This window comes from Dreissena polymorpha, chromosome 1 (genome assembly GCF_020536995.1).
Source record: "Dreissena polymorpha isolate Duluth1 chromosome 1, UMN_Dpol_1.0, whole genome shotgun sequence".
In the NCBI taxonomy this organism is placed as follows: Eukaryota; Metazoa; Mollusca; class Bivalvia; order Myida; family Dreissenidae; genus Dreissena; species Dreissena polymorpha.
Window position 1 is genome coordinate 211,214,681 of NC_068355.1, and position 19,973 is coordinate 211,234,653.

General features: G+C 34.4%; 1 protein-coding gene across 4 annotated transcripts in view; it reads left to right on the forward strand.

The window, feature by feature from the left end:
* LOC127864858 (uncharacterized) overlaps positions 1–19,973 on the forward strand; it is a 322,960-nt gene that overhangs the window by 252,844 nt on the left and 50,143 nt on the right. The window contains exon 1 of one of the 4 annotated variants that reach the window (XM_052404758.1): positions 12,199–12,260. The exons of the other annotated variants lie outside the window; for them this stretch is intronic. The gene's annotated coding sequence lies outside the window, so the exon portion shown is untranslated. Of the gene's footprint in view, positions 1–12,198; positions 12,261–19,973 lie in introns of those variants that run through there. 4 annotated transcript variants of the gene reach the window in all.

A 19,973-nucleotide genomic window follows, 5' to 3' on the forward strand; every position in this document is an offset into this window, starting at 1 on the left:
TAAATAAAAAATAGCTTCAACTCAATTTAGACACCACTAATTCCTCTGAAGTTCTAACATCTGAATTACCAAGATTATCTTAATTTCATATTGCAATAAAGTTTGCATTGATGACGTTATAAGACAAAGTACATAATTGAGCCGCGCTCTGGGAAAACGGGGTTTAATGACTGCGCAGTCCGTACAGGCTATTAAAGGGCGACTCGGCTCTTATGGGATTATCGTTTAAAGAAATTCTCTTCTAAACTAAAATCCAGTCTAGGTGACAAGTGTCATCCCTGATTAGCCCGTGCGGACTGCGACACTTGGCGCATATTGCTCACATGAAACACCAATATCGCAAGTCAGATGATCACAATAAATGTTTTGTACCATTAATTGATAATTTTAATATTATTCTATATCAAATAAATTCATCCAATGGGCATTCTTCATATGTACTACGTGACCGTCCAATATATTCCGGTATTGCATCCAATAAGTCTGTATTTGTTCCATATTGGACAGTTGAGAAGTAGTGCACTATGTAATTGTTATATAACGATAAAAGCCGTTACCCAGAAAAAGTATCCGAATGTACAATAATCGATTCAAACAGGCGCTTTTATTGAAAATAGCATACTAGATGCAATAAAAGCGTCTGTTTACTGGGATGCGTTTTGTTTATATGTTGTCATTAATATATGGAAGTGTATTAAGGTAAACATTACATCATTCGTGGTGAATATTTACATTATAAATGATGCTTATTTTAATATGTTTTATGACAATTCCAACCTGCTTGTTGTCTTTTTGTTTATACTTGATGATTGCTGCAACATTACATCATTCATGATAAAAATTTACATTATGCGTGATGTTTTTTCTAACATGTTTCATGAGAGTTCCAACATGCTTGTTCTCTATCTGTTATACTTGATGATTGTTGCAACATGCTTGGTGACTATCCAATGTTTGTGTGTTCATTGTTCCTGAAACCAGTCATAATCGGTTTTGCCACTAAGCGTCATTAACAACGGCAATTAGCAACAGGCAGTAAGCAGAATGCAACTATGCAGAATGCAAGTTACTAAATTATGACAACAGGTGGCGCGCATTTTTTTTTAACCGTATGTTGAATAAAATACTTTTCAGAAAAAAGCGAAAACATTTGAATCATATTGATTAGTAAACTGAATAAGCTGAATAAGTTCCCTTTGTTATATAATCTCCATTAAACTTAATACGTTTACTATTGCCATGAAGACCAGTAGGCCTACACAAACGAATTGACTGCCGTGAATGTTTTTGATATGTGTAAGATGCAATTGGCACTCAAGAAATTATACATGTAATTTATTCAGGACATAACGGGGCTGATGTGTTGGAAGTGTGGCACATCCCTAGTCGGAATTTTCTCTTAACTTTGGAATTATTATCGTAACCACAGGTGGTTAGCGTGTGGCTATGATATTAATTAGTGAAAACATCATTTTGAATGATAAATAATCATATTATAACGAAAAATTAACTTTTCTGAAAAAAAAAATTTCACTATCAAATATATATATAACAAGGTATGCAACTCAAAATCACCCCAAAACGGGGTGCATCGCTTTGAACAGCCATATCTTCATCAATTGTGCAGCGATTTTCACGATCTCGGTCTTATTCAACGCAGAAATGAATTTCCTTTCTGGAAATGTATATGTCTTGCAATATTTTTACAAATGCTGGGTCAACTTTTAAGAAATAACACGATACACAACACGCATGACCCAGTTGACAGTGATCATGTATTCTTTATGAATGAAATCTCCAGTTGTAAAGACACACCTCCGCATTGGACCAATGAAATCACTCGTATGTTTAAAATGTCAGTTAGTTGAAATGTATGTAAACAAAGGTTTCAAACGGCGCTGGGCAGTTAGTCTTGATGCAGAATGTAACGACAAGAACGGTAATAATGTTTTTTCATACGTTTTATTGAATTATGGTATCGAACTACATGAACTTTGTAGGGAAGTTGCCCTTTACTCCGTGAAGATTTCAGTCTTAAAGACAGCATGATCACTGTCAACTGGGTCATGCGTGTTGTGTATCGTGTTATTTCTTAAAAGTTGACCCAGCATTTGTTAAAATATTGCAAGACATATACATTTCCAGAAAGGAAATTCATTTCTGCGTTGAATAAGACCGAGATCGTGAAAATCGCTGCAAAATTTATGAAGATATGGCTGTTCAAAGCGATGCACCCCGTTTTGGGCTGATTTTGAGTTGCATACCTTGTTATATATATATATTTGATAGTGAAATATTATTTTTTTTCAGAAAAGTTAATTTTTCGTTATAATATGATTATTTATCATTCAAAATGATGTTTTCACTAATTAATATCATAGCCACACGCTAACCACCTGTGATCGTAACACGGCGACGCTTTCATTCAGCAAGCTCACGGATAACGGAGCAGTCAAAATTATTAAAACGCTCTGCGGACTTGATTTCACAGTTAAATAAAGAGTCTGACCATATAATCGACGAAGACATACATGCGTTTTCAATCTGACATAATTCGTCGCTCATTGTGCATGTATTTGTAAAGCGTCTGTACTTTCAGTTTCTATTAGGAACAGAACAGAACAGAACATATGTTTTATTTTGACTTTCACAATGCACATCGTCAGTAGAACAAAAACCAAATCATGATTTAGATTCATGTCACGTTACTCATATAATACATAGTTTTAGTACATACGGTATACAATAAAGCACATTACTTCATATAATATATTATTTCAGCACATACGGTGTGTAGCAAAGTACATACGGTATACCTGGTCTTTACTATAAAAATATAACATTTGAATATTTTAATCAAATAAATTATGTTAGTTCAGAATTTTTAAGTTTCATTATTTAAGAGGATGAACTTACATTTAACAATGTGTTCCTTTTATTTAATGCGTATTTAATAAAAATAGAAATTTTAATTAATTTGGTCTTGTATCAATGCCCAACATTTCCGAAAATTTAAACATCGATGGGCGTTGGTAATAGTACTTTGGTACATATTTTTTGCGAATCTCATCTAAGAATGGACATATAAGCATGAAATGATATTCATCTTCAATATCTTGTGAATTACAAAATAAACAGTAACGCTGATCCCTATCAATTCTATTTCTACCATATCTACCCGTTTGTATTCTTAGGGGGTGGACCGACAGTCTTAGTCTACAAAAGAACATTCTAAGGCTGCTTGGTAGTAAATCTAGGTATGATTCGTAGTTGAAAATGTTTTTAAAGAGGACATAATTAGTAAGAACATGGTTTGTCTGCATGTTCTGGGACCATTCCTGAATGAAATTGTCTATGACACGTTGTTTGAAAATGATGATAAAAGATTTAAAATCGACATTGTCAGCATCTTCGAAGATCTAAGAGAAACCATAATTATTCAGCAATAACTTTACATTAGAAACCCAATTTGTAAAACCATTGTTACAATCTTCCTTGGCTTGCTCATAAACCTTTTTAATAATAATATTATCCGTATGTATAATTTTACTCCAGTATTTAATAATTTTTAGATACCTAGAAATGAACAGAGGGTACCGACCTAATTCCCCATATACGCCCGCATTAGATGTATTAGTTTTAAGTTTTAAAATACGTTTGCAAAATTTAAGGTGAATTATCTCTAGTTCTTTTGATTGTTTAAACCCCATACCTCTGCTGAATAGTTAAGTATAGAACCAACAAATGAATCAAAGAGTTGGCACAATATCTTTGGCATCAGTTCGTACTTTTTACAATGTTGCAGTAGTATATTCAATGCCTTAATAGCTTTACCTGCTAGATATTCTTGATTCAGCTTAAAATTCCCAGTGTAGTTGAAAACAGTACCAAGATAATTAAAATCGTCTACAACCATCAATTCTTTCCCATCGAAGCTCCATTTTTCATTTGCAAACAGTCTGCCCCTCTTTCTGAAAACCATAATTTTTGTTTTGTCTGTGTTTACAATAAGTCCCCATGTTTTACAATATGAGTGCAAAAGATTTATATTGGTTTGTAATTCCTCAGGCGATTTCGCAAAAATTGCCATATCATCTGCAAAAAGTAAAAGCATTAACACAATATCGTCTATTAATACACCAGAATTAGGTTCATTTTGTAAATAAAGTTCAAGGTCATTAAGGTTCATGTAGAGGCGTCATTTTGAAAAATGTGGGACCCCTAGCATTGAACTCAAATTTGACTAAAGAGAATGCCACATTGAAAATGTATACATATATGCTTTAAAGGATGTTTTTCCTTCAAACTGCTGCCAATTTTGTACATCAACGTATCATAACATCCACAAAATCAATCAAAATACAAAGCGATTTTAACAATAAAATATACATTATTTTCAAAAATCTGAATCATGTTTATTCCACGTATTTCGGCGGAAAATTATATAACTAGTGATTAATATCGACATTGACGAGGGCAAGTTACGCTTAAATAGTAAAAAAAGTTTACATATCTAGAAATATCAAAACTCGAACACATGTCATTTCATCACCATGTGGGCAGCCATTTTTAAATTTAATAAAATAGAAAGAAACATGCTAAAAACTCACTCATCGCCTAATTGACATTCCAAACGAATGTAATCTTTCCGTTGATGTTTGCAAACTGCACGATCAGACCTCATAAACACTCAAAAGAATAACTATGTAAGAAGCATTTCACCAATGTTTCTAATCGTTGTCGAATCACCTGTACTATATTATTGCGCATAAAATAGTGCGCTTACAGACTGACAGAAAGATCGATACGTAACTCCGTTCAATTCATCACGGTATACTATTCTATTGATAATATATCATAATACATCGCTTTAACAATCTAAAAGTAGAAAAAATTCTTTTAAACGGAGTTTTTAATAACGAAAGTGAAAACAACGGAAGTTGGATGAATATTCTGTGAGATGCACTCCGGCTCCAGAAAAACAATACAAATAAACCAAAAAAGACGTGTGAGGGACAATTTTCAGCTGGAAAATATTTGAAATAGGGTAAGTGATGATATCTCTACGTGGTCATTTCTGTTATTTAGTGCGATCTCTTGCTGATTAATGTTAATAGTTGTTTTACGTGTTGCCACCCAACTGTCAAAATAAGTATGTGTTTTCTCAGGTATGTGTATACACATACACGATTTTCTCACCACTGCACGTGGTTTCGACCGATTTGTTTTGCACGTTTTTCTACGGAGCACAGCGATGGCCACGCTTTCAAAATGGGTAGAAGGAATCGAAATATAAAATCAATCGGTTTGCCAATTTCTTTATATTCCTTTACAATTTTATATGTCGTCTGCAATCTATTTCAATTTCAGATGGTTTAAAATTTACAATTTGGTTGAGAGGTAAATAACAAAATTGTTAAGCCTTTGAAATAGAATTGTGACTTATTATCCACCATACCTGGATTTTTTAAAAGTAGTTACGTTTTAGTTATTTTTAGAACTTTGTTTAGGAAATTTATCCAAAAAAGGCAGTTGAATAAAAACTCATTTGTTGTTTTATGACAATAACTTTCTGTGAAATGTTGCTAACTTGACCTTGTATATGTATATAGCTTTGTATTTATTCAACTTAAGGTAGTGCATATCCTTCCTAACTTTAGATTGAGATTTTGTAAATTAGTGTAAAAATGTATGGGTTTTAAACCAAAATATAAATAAAGCACACAAATATTGAATGTCAAAAACGTGTTTATGTTATTCTATCCGTCTTAAGCTTTACAATGATATATAGTTTGACCATATTGTACCACATTGAATGAAGAAAAACCAAAGCGAAGTTTTAATGAATTTTATCCCCCTCCCCCATGAACCTTAACAAAGAATGAAAACAAAATCGACGAGAGTACCTCACCTTGCCTCAGGCCAACTGCATATTAAAAAAAACGGAATATGTGCTACATGATTTTACACAAGATTTTACTTTCTGATACATATCTCGTATGATTCTTAACAATTTACCTTGAATTCCGGATTTGTACATTTTTAACCAAACGGCATTTCGGTAGATTGAGTCAAAGCATTTAAACATATCGACAAAAATAACATAAAGACGTTTATTTTGGTTAAGATATTTTTGAATGACCGACAAGAGTATAAAAACGGCATCAACTGTTGATCTTCCCTTCCGAAATCAGAACTGAGCGTCCGAAATACTATTATTTTCGTTACAAAAAGATTCAACGCGCTTGTTTATTACAGTTGTAAATAATTTAGCCAAACAGCTTACAAGTGTTACACCTCGGTAGTTACTAGCATTTTCCGTATCCCCCTTTTTTATGTATAGGTACAATTATCCCCTCGGTCCACTTATCGGGAAAATACCCAGAGTTTAAAATAGCATTAAATATATCACACAAATGTGATCCTATGATATCAACGCTTTCCATGAAATACTCGGTAAGCAAATTATCATATCCACATGATTTGCGCGATTTCAAAAACATAACGGCATTCACAATTTCGTCAGTGGTGATTGGTTTATCAAGTTCCGGAAACGGGACATCACAGTTATTAAAATCATTTGTGCGACAAAATTGCTCAGCCTCGTCATTTGAGCATTGCGAAATATCATTACTTAGTGTAGAGAAATATTTAAAGAAATCATCATAAGAAATGTTGTTACTCTTTCTACTCTTATTGTTTTTAAAATGCTTCCAAAACTCTCGAGGTTTAGCGTGCTTTAATTTCTCTAACTCGCAAAGCTTATTATTTTCAAACAACCGTTTCTTTTTATTTATTAAAGATTTATAATTTGCTTTTTGTGCGCAAAGTAAATGCCTACTCTCTGTTGTTTTGCAGAAATTAAAATTTCGCAGCGCTTGTAAATATATATTTTTAGCTTGAACACATTCATTATCGAACCAGTCAGCATGCTTAACATGTGCTGCATCATTATAAGAAACATTCTTATGCGAGGAATGGTTTAAAAACAACGGATCGGCTACTTCACGTATAATTATTGTAAAAGAGTTATGCAGGGTATTTATATACTCCCTGTTTTGTAGATTACTACTATGACTACATGTCAAGTTATTAAGTTCGGTTAGTCGACTAATAATAGCACTTCTGAATTTATCCCGTTTAGATACATCCCATTGTATTTTCACATAATTTTCACTTATCCCTTCCGGATAATCAAAATTGGCATGTAGCGAAAAACTAATTGGTGTATGGTCGCTATAAACGTTAAGATCTTCAACCGTAAAACTATTGATTCATGAAAAATTGCTTTCTTTTGTGAGCAGATAATCAATTAGCGACGCGCCTTGTTGCGTTATAAATGTAAACTTGTCAGTGTCGGGCAATCTACCGTTAAGAATGCGTAAATTGACAAAGATCAATAAGTTTAACACCATGACTGTTTACAATATTATATCGGGTGAGCCCCGGTACAGTGGTTCATCTGGAAAATAATCATAATCATCAATGCAATCAGTCATTCTATCATGCATAATATAATCACATTTAGAGCCTACACGACTATTAAAATCTCCAACTATATAAACATATCCCAATGAGTCGTATAAATTAATATCTGATTCTAAAACGTCAAATATATCAACATTAAAAATATTGTACGCTGGGGAATCTTCACCCCATACGTAAACACCACAAACATAAGCATCTTTGTCCATATGAAAAACATTTTTATCCAATTTAATCCATATAACAGTGTCCAAATAGTTACGAATAATTTCCACACCATTAGAAATAGAATCTTTTATATAGATAACAGTTCCACCACTCGCGCGCTTCGCGTTTCGATGCTAGAATTTTCTGTAGAAATTAAAAGATTTATAGCCGGGTATATCAACGACACTAGAGTCGGAAGTCCACGTTTCGTATAGAAAAATTATGTCATGTTTAGCAACAATATTAATAAAATCAACGCTGTCTCGTTTCAAAGCAGTAAGTCCATGTACGTTCCATGATAGTACGCGCAGCTCATCCCCGACGCACTCTTAGTCCCGAACTGGTTTCCCGTCGACAAACAGTGTGTCGTACGCAATCCATGCCTTTTTACCTTGGCTGCGGGCTTCCTTCATTCGTGGCACCAACTTTCTGCGTTTGTCGGACACTTCCTTTGGGAACTGCTCGTTCACGTAGAACGGGGTACCCTTGAGCTCGCTCCCCTGGTGTCGTACAAGCTCTCTCTCCTTAAACAGAGTAAACTTTGCCACAATACTCCTGGGTCTACTTTCACATTCACGCTTAGGCCCCATTCTGTGCACTCTCTCCAATATTTGGTCACAGTGACCAATTTCTGGTCACAAGTGGAACGCCGCGGCTATATAAAGTGACCAAATTTTGGTCTAAAAAAGTAAGATTAACATTAACAATAGTAACTTTGGTATTGAACCATTGAATTTTGAGACATAAGTAATAGCTTATACTAAGTTCTTTTAAATATGGAGTATTGAACTATTAAATCTAACGTTAACTACCGTATTACGTTTAGAGGAGCATCATTGAATTTTTAACATCCATTGTTTTCTATTATTTGACTACGCTACTTTGTCAAGACTGTTAAATCCGATGAATATTAAGTTTTATTTAATGTATCGGAAGTATGCATTTTGTTTATCAGTACCCAGTTATAACCGTTTATTGTGGATAAACCCGTTGAACATTTCGTATCGGAATTGCGTTGTGAATCTATAGTACCACGGAACGCACAATACTACAAAAACGAAAGAAGAGCTAAATGTCTAAAAAAACTAAAATAATTAATTGCGGAAATTATTTGTGGATGCGGTGCCGTTTGATAAAAAATACACGGTTGACTAGAAGCCGATTCTTATCATCCAGGGATGACTAGAATCCAATTCATGTCACCCTGGGGTGACATAAACTTGATAAAGCCGATTCTAGTCACAAAGGGTGACTACCGTCGGCTTGAAGTCACCGCAGGGTGACATGAATCGGCTTTTAGTCACCCCCGGTTGACTTGTGGGCCTTTTCAGGTCGACAATGACACAATGAGCTCTTATTACATACATTCAATAACTGATACATGGGTTTCGCTGTTTTGATATATTCTGTTCTAAAATTTTGATACCTCACTGTCAATGGAAAACATCTTTTTGTGTACATCATTGATTGGTTGTGAAATCATCAATTTTTTCTTCCTTTTTTCCAGTAAACAATCTAGTTTATATCAATGTGGTACGTCGGCATTATTATTTATAAATCCGCAGTGAAATCTTTGTTTGACATATGATACATATGCCATTATTATTTGTGACCGGGTCGACTTTCTCCCGATTTGTTTAGTGCTTTATAACCCGTACTTATTATTTTAACATGATATTTTTGTGAGTGTAGTCACATGATCAAATCGGAGGGAAAAGCGGTTAGTGTTATATGCAGACGCGCATAACAGTTTGAATTCAGAAAACAGATTTTTTGTGCAGATTGTGTATCACGTGATGAACAGTGGGAGGTGTATATTTTGCGGCACTATTAGAATTTGTAATGCAGATTTTTAGTGCAGATTATGATGAAACCCTTTTCGTCTGCGTCAATAATTTGTCGTAGAATTGTGGTTTATAATAGCGTTAGAAAAAAAAGATTGAGTTCTGAATACAGATTTATAGTGCAGATTGTGTAACTTCTATTTGGATGTAAGCGTTAGATGTAGACGTGCACAACAGATTGAGTTCTGAATACAGATTTATAGTGCATTGTGCAACTTCTATTTACATGCTTCTATACGATCTTCGCAAGTTTTATACGCGTGGTAAAGCGTTGGGGAAAAAATGAGCACCTATAAATCTGTATCCAGATAACTTTCACATCGTGCTTATACGATTTAATTCTGGATTATACGAGATTGTTGCCTATTGATCTGTGTACATTGAAATGCGCGTATACGGTCTTAAAGCCCACTCTCAATATGATGCCGGTGGAGCCCCGGTGCGTGATCCGGGATCTACCGAGATGAACCGGGGCTCTACCTGGATGAACCGGGGACGACGGTGATAAACCGGGGACAACTGGGGCTCGACGCTCCACCGGGTAAGTATTAAAATGTTTATACCTGCGGGATGAACCGGTAGTTACCGTGAAGGACCGGCATCGAACGGCGCGGCACCGGAAACAACCGGGACGGCACCGGGAACAACCCGGACGGCACCGTTGCTCCACCGGGGCCCATACAAACCCCGGCAGAGCTACAGCAACGCCCCGGTTGTCGCAGGTGGTGCCCAGGTGGAGCCCTGGTGAATGCCGGCAGAGTCCCGATATAGCCAGGTTCATTGGTAAACCGGATTTCGCCGGGGCTCCGTCTGGTCATTACCGGCGACGACCGCGATTAAATCGGGGCGTTGCCGTAGCTCTGTCGGGGTCTGTTGCCAAGATAGCCCCGGTGAGTCTCGGCGGAGTTACGGTAGACCGGTGCTTTGCCGGAACGCTGCCGGCTTTTACCGGGGCTCCACCTGGGCATTACCGGCGACAACCTGGGCTCTGCCGGGGCTTCACCGGGATAAACCGTAGCTTGTTCGGGTTTGACCGGGACTCTGCCACATTCATGTTTAATAATATTGAGTATCTGTTCATCTTCACCCAGTTAACATTCACATGCGCATATATACGGTCTTACTTGCATTACAGAGCTAAAGGAACCCTATCAATGTGCATCAAGTCGATATATTAAGGTGGCTTATTCGCTAGTAATTGTATTAAATAACTAATGAAATTATATTTTTCTGCGTCCATACAATTTTCGCATGGCTTGAGACGTATTAAAAAGTGTTGTGGAACTTATGAACGTCTATTAATCGGCGTATAGACAACGATTACATCGTGCGTATCCCATCAAACTTAGGTTGTTCACGGACCGTTTTACGTCACAACTGAAAACATTTTACACTTACTCTTGCATGCTTAATTTCCATTACATGGATCGCGATTTTAACTAAAATAAAAATATTTTAGTCGCAATTAAAGCAGTATAAGAACGCACATGGATAAGGATTGCATTACTTATTTAATGCCATAAATTAAGATGTTCGTGTCGACTGAGCGCAAATGTATATGGAAAAATCCCATACAATCACCGATTGTAACCGTATACGCGCCCTGTGAGTGCTGTCGTAACGCATGCATATTAATAGGACTTATTAGTTTGCCGTCGAATTTAAAATCCATATAAAAACCTGTGAAATACACTGTGAAGGTTGTTGGCATGAATAAGGATTAATATGGTATCACAAGTTCCCCGTTGAAATTAGATCCATATAAGAATCTGATAGGATGCGTTGAAACGCATGCAGATTTAAAGGGTTTCATTGGTTGTCCGTCGCAAGTAAACTTTATAAGAATCTTAGAAATGCCATGTGAATGTTGTCAAAACGCCAGCAGATTTAAAGGGCTTTATTATTTTTCTTTCGCAAATTAATCACATATAAAAACCTGAGATATGCCTTGTAAAGTTGTTCAGGACGCATGCAGATTGTTCGGGCTTCAGTAGTTATCCGTCGCATGAAACCAAAATCGGAACCTGCTCAGACTTTGGACCTGGACGCAGATGATTAGGGACTCACTACGTTTTAAATGCAATTAAGAGATTATAGCACACGGGATAAAACACTTATAAATCTTCAATACTGTCGGAACACATGCAGATTGATAGGGCTGCAATAGTTTTCCGTCGAAATCAACCACCTATAATTCAAAGAATCTTCTTAGATTGTTTAGACGTAAATAAGGTGTTCATATCGCATTTAATGGAATAAACCCCGTATAAGCATTAGTTTAATAATATCTTTTAATATAGCATAGAGACCGTATAAGAATACGGGAATGTCAACTGGATGCAGATTATAGGGCTTCATTTGTTATCAATTGCAATTTAAAAACATATTGAAACATTTGAAGATTGTACGGATGTATATAAATATAGTTTATTAAATAAACATCAAACCATAAGCAGACAAATAATATTTATTAAATGTTAATTAAATAAAATTCATACAATTAATAGTTGTAGTCGGCATCTATATAGATCTGTTCCGGAGAATACACCTGCATACAAACTGAAAATACTCAATTTCTGATGACGCATACACACTGGGATATACACTCAATGACAGTCTGCTCTATACGATCTGTTATGCACGTCTGCACATAACATCAACCGGGAAAAGCTGGCAGCCATTTGTCTGTTCTCTAAAAAAAACGAGTCCAAGTTCACTCTAGTGGTCAGTATTGGTTCTTGTGTTTGGATTTTATTGTATGTAATTGAAAACGGTTGCAATGCATTGTCTTCTTTGTATTTCGTTTGAGGTTTGAACCATAGTCGGTCGATGTCAATGACAATGTTTTGTTAAGGTTCATGTAAACAGTAAAGTGTAAAAAGGCTCATTTTTCACATAGGAATAGTTCAATAAATATTATAGCAAATACTTCAATTTATATGTCAATAGGCTTGTAAATACTTGTAGAACAGATCAGTAAATGCTAATAAAAAAATATTATGCAAAATGTTGCTTTTGAAGAAATATACAGCGCATGCATGAAATTATCAAAATAACAAACGGAGTTAAATTGAACAAAGTCCTTTGGTCAAAATATTGTATACACTTAATGTTAGGTACTACAAATGAAAAGTCCACACAACACACACCAACAATCCTAAAATATCCAAAAGGAAAACATCAAAGAATGTCAAAAGTTAACAAAATAATTGGGAAACTACTTTTAGTATGGTGGACTTTCCGGGTGGCAGACGTTTCTCCCCCAAGACGTTTCCTCCCCAGACGTTTGCATAATATGTAAATGTATATTAGCAGTAGTTATTTGTAATAAAGTGAAAATAAAGTATTAGTATATTAATTGAGTGCATTTTATGTGTAAAAAAATGATGTAAGTTGAGTCCTGACTGATTAAAATGTTAATTAATGATTTTATATGGTTGTTTAGGGAAGCCTCTAACAAATCTAACAATTAAATAGATCTAATTATACTTGATTTTATAAGTGCCTTAAATTGTTCTTGCATTAATTAAGCTCATTGAAAAATTGAGTAAAATCAAAGCTTTGATGTTCTTTGATGGTCATTTTAAATGGAATAGTATGTTACAAATTAAAATAATTATAACTATTGTATTAATCAATTGAGTAAAAGCACACCTTTGATGGTCATTGTAAGTGGAATAGTATGTTACAAATTAAACAATTATAACTATTGTATTAATCAATTGAGTAAACGAACACCTTTTATGTTCTTTGATGATCATTTTAAGTGGAATGGTATGTTACAAAGTAAAGAATTACTATTATTGAATTAATGAATTAATTTTGCTACAAACAAATACAATTATACCTATATATACTAAAAACATTTTACACTGATTCATTCTGTTATTAGAATTAACTGCAATAATATTATTCATACGTTTCATAGTGATTGACCTTTTCAGAGTTTGTGAATTGGATATAATATTTTTTTAGTGTTCTTGTGTTATAATTCATAATGTCGGATCTTTGTTTAGATTGTAAGAATTAAAGGCATAAAATGATAGTTACATAATGAAGATATGCCATAAGTTATGATTTTTAAAAATGAATAATAACTATAACATATTTGGATTTTTATTTTGAGTAAATTAAATTGTTATATGACATTAAAATTATAATTTATTACAGCCAGTATTGAATTGTAGTTCTCAAAAATAATTTTGATAAATAACTTATCAGTGTGTCATAGATCTTTACTAATACCATTTACCTTCCAATTTAAAATTAATTTAATTTGTAGCCAAAAAAATGTGACAGCATTTTCATCATTTGGCTAATATTATATAACAACCACACCTACCATTATACAAGATATTAGGCACTTAGGGTGCAATAAACAAGCATTGATTGCCGGTAGATTAGCAAGTGTAGTACAACAGATAACAGCTAGATTATGGGTGCAATATACAGGCCCTTTAATCAGCATGGATGAGATTAGGTGACAGGGGGATAAGATGAGATTAGCACATTAATATTTTTGCATTTAAAACACCATTAGACACTTGTTACCAGATTTAAAATGTTGTTGTTCATGATATTGTGGAGTGTGATACTGAGCTGCTTAGATTTGGTGTCTGTTTATATTTATGTATTTAAAACACTTTTTTGAATTTGTAAAATTATTAACTTTTCCTTAAATTCCACAAATTCATTAAATAAAAAAGTTTTTTGTTGCTTTTAAATATAATTAATATTATTGAGTAAAATTATTAAAATATCAATAAGTTTTGATAACATTTGCTAATTATACCAATAATGAAATAATGCACAAGGAAAGTGCAATTCTGTTTTAATTAGTCTGAACTAGTTATTAGTAAAAATTAAAATATCAGTGACATCCAATCATTTTATTATATACATACATATAAATGCATGAAAAAAAAATTGTTGACGATTATATAGTTTATTTATTTATTTTAATTTATCATATTTAACTGTTACAAGGAAAACAGTTTTGAAATTAATATAAATGTGATTTAACCATTTTATCAATTCACCAATGGACCATATTTAATTGGATTAATTGGATTGAAAACAACAAACAACTACAGTTCCTCAACACTAATGATTTACATGCATTCCATTCACAGTTAAACCAAAAAGATAATCAAACAAGCTGCTTCATAAATAAAGTTAATTGAAAACTTCATAAATTAAATAATCATTTTGATAATAAATCAAGAATAAACTTCAACCAAACAATTATACATTTATTGGGGGGGAAACGTCTGCACTTAAACCACAGTGGGGGGGAAACGTCTGGGGAGGAAACGTCTTGGGGGGGGGGGGAACGTCTAGGGGAGGAAACTTCTTGGGGGTGAAACGTCCGAAAACCGACTTTCCAGTGAACCTTTATTGTCAAATTTACTTATTTACTCGCAAAACAGTACTCATTATAGTCACGAAATGACACTAATACAAAAATTAACTATATTACCAAAAGGCATAAACGTGTATTGTTAATTTGAAATATATAAGACTCGGAAAGACGACTAATTTGCTACCTTAAAACAAATAACAACATGTTTATGTCACTGCTCGAACACCATACCTGTTCGTCAAACACGTGGGGCGTAAATCATCCGGTTTAAAGGAAGCCGACATAATATTTTAATAAATGATCTAGGCATAATATTTATGGGATCGAAAAATTAATTATACAAATATTGGGCTCACGTTACTCCTATAAATATGAGGTCGATTTACATCGACCTCATATCGTTTAACGTTATTTTGCAATAGCATCGTTCCGACATGAATTCATGTCGGAAGCTTTAACAGCATCAAATTCATATAACAGCACAGAATAATCATGCAATAAATTATTAAACATAAAATATAAACATAATTTTACTAATTGCATTAGAAGAATGTTTATACAAACTTACAAGTAATGATAGTCCAGACCTTAAAACACTATCACTGTTCAAATTCCATATTGTTGCCATATAGCACTGTGTAAATTGAAAGTTGCATAATGTTACCTCATTGGTCGGTTATAAATATATTGTTTCTCTATATATAGTATTCGATTTAGACGAAAATAATAATTTACGTGGAATGTCATATTAGTTTACCATTAAAACTTTGATCTTGCTGTGTGTGTTTATGGACGTTATTAATTATGTTATACTTATTTTTGTATTTCAATAAGAATTAGAACGTATAGCCCTTTTTGTTAACTGTTTTTAGCAAACGATTCGCGGCTTATTAAGTTAAGACACGGAAAATAGTTAAAGCGACACTTTCATTTAAAGGTCAGAGCTCCAGATAAGGTTTTGTGAAATTCTTAAATTACTACCAGATTTTCAAAAAGAATTCTTAACTCTGTAATTTTCTTCTTAACGTTACTACTAAGTTTTGGAAAATAATTCTTATTTTTTATAAATGACCTAAAAAAATAAATAATGGTTATTTTCATGCAAAAAAAATCAAAATTAACATACTAGCAACTTTATTTATACGAGTTTCAGTATAATACAATTTTATTTTTCAAATACCTTCATATGCCAAAACTATTCTTGATTGCATGCCTTAGATGAATTTTGTCATATTTCACAATTAAAACGGGTCTCCCCTTCAATCTTTTCAACGATTAGACACGGGACTTGTCCCTTTCACTTGTTCAATGTTTTCTTTTTTGTGTGTTTAAGTTTGGACCCGTCGTGTCGCGTTTTTGTTTAGCTTTTCCGACTGTGTCGGAAACTGAACATACAGCATCGTATAAGATCTTTTCTATTATGTCTTTCTAAACATTAAACTTCGGCTCACTTTGCGTACAATATGTTAAAAGCGTATTTTTGGACGCTTTGCAGTTTTTTAGGACGCTCTCTGGGCACCGCCATTAGTTTTTAACAGATAGACTGTATACGCCGCTTTTATTGGAAAAAATGCGCTTTGTTAAACAAACCCGATAACCATTCAATATAAGCACCGCAAAGATCTTTAATATGCGAAAAGAACTCAATAAAAATCGATACGAACCGATGTAAAAATAATGTTCGTAACTTGATTTTGTAATTCTTAATGGTACGACAAGATTTTAAAATAAATACGTAACGGACTTAAAAATAATTCGTAATTACGAAAAAACGACCCTTATCTGGAGCTCTGAAGGTTTAATGTGAACAATATTAAATGAAACCTTTTTTGGTATTAATGTATTTTATTGACATGTTAAATTCGATACTTGAAATGGTGTTTAGTCTTTAAAAAGATGTCGCTGATATTGTTAATTTCAATAACTGTTAATATTCTCAATGTTGTATATGAAATTGAATAGTTTCACTGAGTTGTATTCCCGCCTAAAATCCGATATCGTAAAACGCGCAACGGTTAAGAATAAGGTCTGAATAAGTTTAAGTCAGGGTTTTTTTTTAGAAAAAGGGGAAGACGCTGGACGCTGGGTAAAAGGGGAAAATGGAGCGCGAAAGAAACATATTTGGGGGAAAAAAAACCCTGTTCATTTCAATGTCTATAACTCACCTACAAACTTCAGGGGGGGGGGGGGTTTAGAAAAAGAGGCATGTCTCTGACCTTTTTGTTCTTAAACACATGAACAAGTATGATATTAAAGTCAAAGTCCTAAATAAAGTTGCAGGTGTAGATCTAATAATGGGAAATGTTTTCAACTGGGGCCGGGGAACGATGTCAATATTATGATTTCAAATTCATGATGAATGGGTTGACGATCTAGATCTGCTACAGTATTGGAAGGGAAAGGTGCGGCAGCTGCCGATTGTCTACTTTCACTTTCACAATAATCCGACAGTATTAATCGATGTTGATTACATGTACCTTTCGAATCCTGCTGGGTTTCAACAGTTTTTGATGATTCATTCTTAAAAAAATGCGTCAACGCAATTAATATTTTCTGAGTCCGAACGTTTTATTTTGTTCGTGTATGAATGCCAATTGTGAGACTTTTTTCTGTTTTGACGTTTATATTTTGGCTTTCACATAACCCGGATGAAAATTCGACTGGTTTCCGGTAATTAATTGACGAAACACCCTTCTCGCGCAAGACCGGAATCCAGTAAAATAGTCACATGATTAATACGATTAGTTGCCCGGTTTCCATGACGTAATTTAAGAGCTATATATAGAACCACTGGGATTCCCAGATTTGAGCGTTCGTCGGGAGAGAGAGAGAAAGAGAGCGAGATCGTTGTACATGGTACAACTTGGATAAGTGTCGACTTCCCAAAAGAAAAAAAACATCTTTTTGAGGGTAAAATATTATATTTTGGTGAAAAATTATATTTTTGGAGGGGAAATTGTATTTTTAGGGGAAAAATTCTGGTAGGGGAAGACGCCGAACATCGGCGTCACTTTCTTAGTAAAAAAAAACCCTGTAAGTATTCAGATCCGAATATCAGCAGCTGTGCCAGCGGGAAGCCCTGTATGGATTTAACAACCGCAAGCGAAACAACATCCTTTTTTATGTCCCCCACTACTATATTGTTTTTGCCCTGTGTGTTGGTCTGTTTGCGCCAACTTTAACATTTTGCAATAACTTTTGCTATATTGAAGATAGCAACTTCATATTTGGCATGCATATGTATCTCATGAAGCTGCACATTTTGAGTGGTGAAAGGTCAAGGTCATCCTTCAAGGTCAGAGGTCAAATATATGTGGCCCAAATCGCTTATTTTATAAATACTTTTGCAATATTGAAGATAGCAACTTGATATTTGGCATGCATGTGCATCTCATGGAGCTGCACATTTTGAGTGGTGAAAGGTCAAGGTCATCCTTCAAGGTCAGAGGTCAAATATATGTGGCCCAAATCGCTTATTTTATGAATACTTTTGCAATATCAGGGGGTTTTTTTACTAAGAAAGTGACGCCGATATTCTGCGTCTTCCCCTACCAGAATTTTTCCCCTTAAAATACAATTTCCCCACCAAAAATATCATTTTTCACCAAAATATAATATTTTCTCTCAAAGAAATGTTTATTTTTCCTTGGGGCATTCGACAATTATCCAATTTGCACCATGTACAACGAATTCGCGCTCTCTCTCTCCAGAGGAACACACAACATCTGGGAATCCCAGTTATTCTAAATATAGCTCTTAAATAACGTCATGTAAACTGGGCAACTAATCGTAATAATCATGTGACTATTTTACTGGATACCGGTCTTGCGCGAGAAGGGTATTTCGTCAATTAATTACCGGAAACCAGTGGAATTTTCATCCGGGCTATGTGCAAGCCGAGGTATAAACGTGAAAACAGAAAAAAATGTCTCACAATTAGTGTTCTTACACAAACAAAATAAAACATTCGAACTCGGAAGATACTGAACGCATCGAGGCATTTTTTAAGAAAGAATCATCGAAAACCGTTATAACCCAGCAGGATTCCGAGGTAATCAACATCGAACATTGTAAAAGTGAAAGTAGACAATCGGCAGCTGCCGCTCCTTTCCCTTCCAATACTGTAGCAAATCAAGATCGTCAACCCATTCATCATGAAATTGAAATCACAAAATTGACATCGTCCCCCGGCCCCAGTACAAAAATATAGTTGAAAACATTTCCCATTATTAGATCTACACCTGCAACTTTATTAAGGACTTTGACTTTAATACCTGTTAAATGTGTTTTAGAACAAAAAGGACAAAAGTCTCTTTTGATGAGTTATAGACATTGAAATGAACAGTTTTTATTTTTTCCCCTAATATCTCTCTTTCGCACTCTTTTTTTCCCCTTTCACCCAGCGTCCAGCGTCTTCCCCTTTCTCTAAAAAAACCCCTGAATATTGAAGATAGCAACTTGATATTTGGCATGCATGTGTATCTCATAGAGCTGCACATTTTGAGTGGTGAAAGGTCAAGGTCATCCTTCACAAGGCCAAGGTCATCCTTCAAGGTCAAACATAATATAGAGGGACATTGTGTTTCACAAACACATCTTGTTAAGTCTTGCACTTCGACTCCATGATCACAGAAATAACATTGATGTCCCCAAACCAAGATAATATTTGCATTTAGAGTAAGAAGTATGCACAAGAGTTAAATTGGTTGATAGAACGAGAAAGGGTAAGTTACCTAAGGGATTTAAGTATAGTGTATGTCCATTAATACAGTGTCGGAGACTTTTTTCGCTTTTAATGAACTATTGGATTATCAGTATTATGTTTCGATGATTATTATGTCTCACTCACAATGAGCTTCTCCACCTTTATTCATGATTTAAATTTTGTTCATGTACATTTATGTATGTTTTGTTTACTTGTGAGTGTGTGCGTGTGAGCATAGGGCTGGTGCGTATTTGTGCATTTTTGTTCTTATGAAAATATGTTGTTCTCGTGGGCCCCATATGGCGTATTAGATCGAAATAAACACCTATCATATATTCTTTAAAAAAATGTTTTGTTAAAGGGGCCTTTT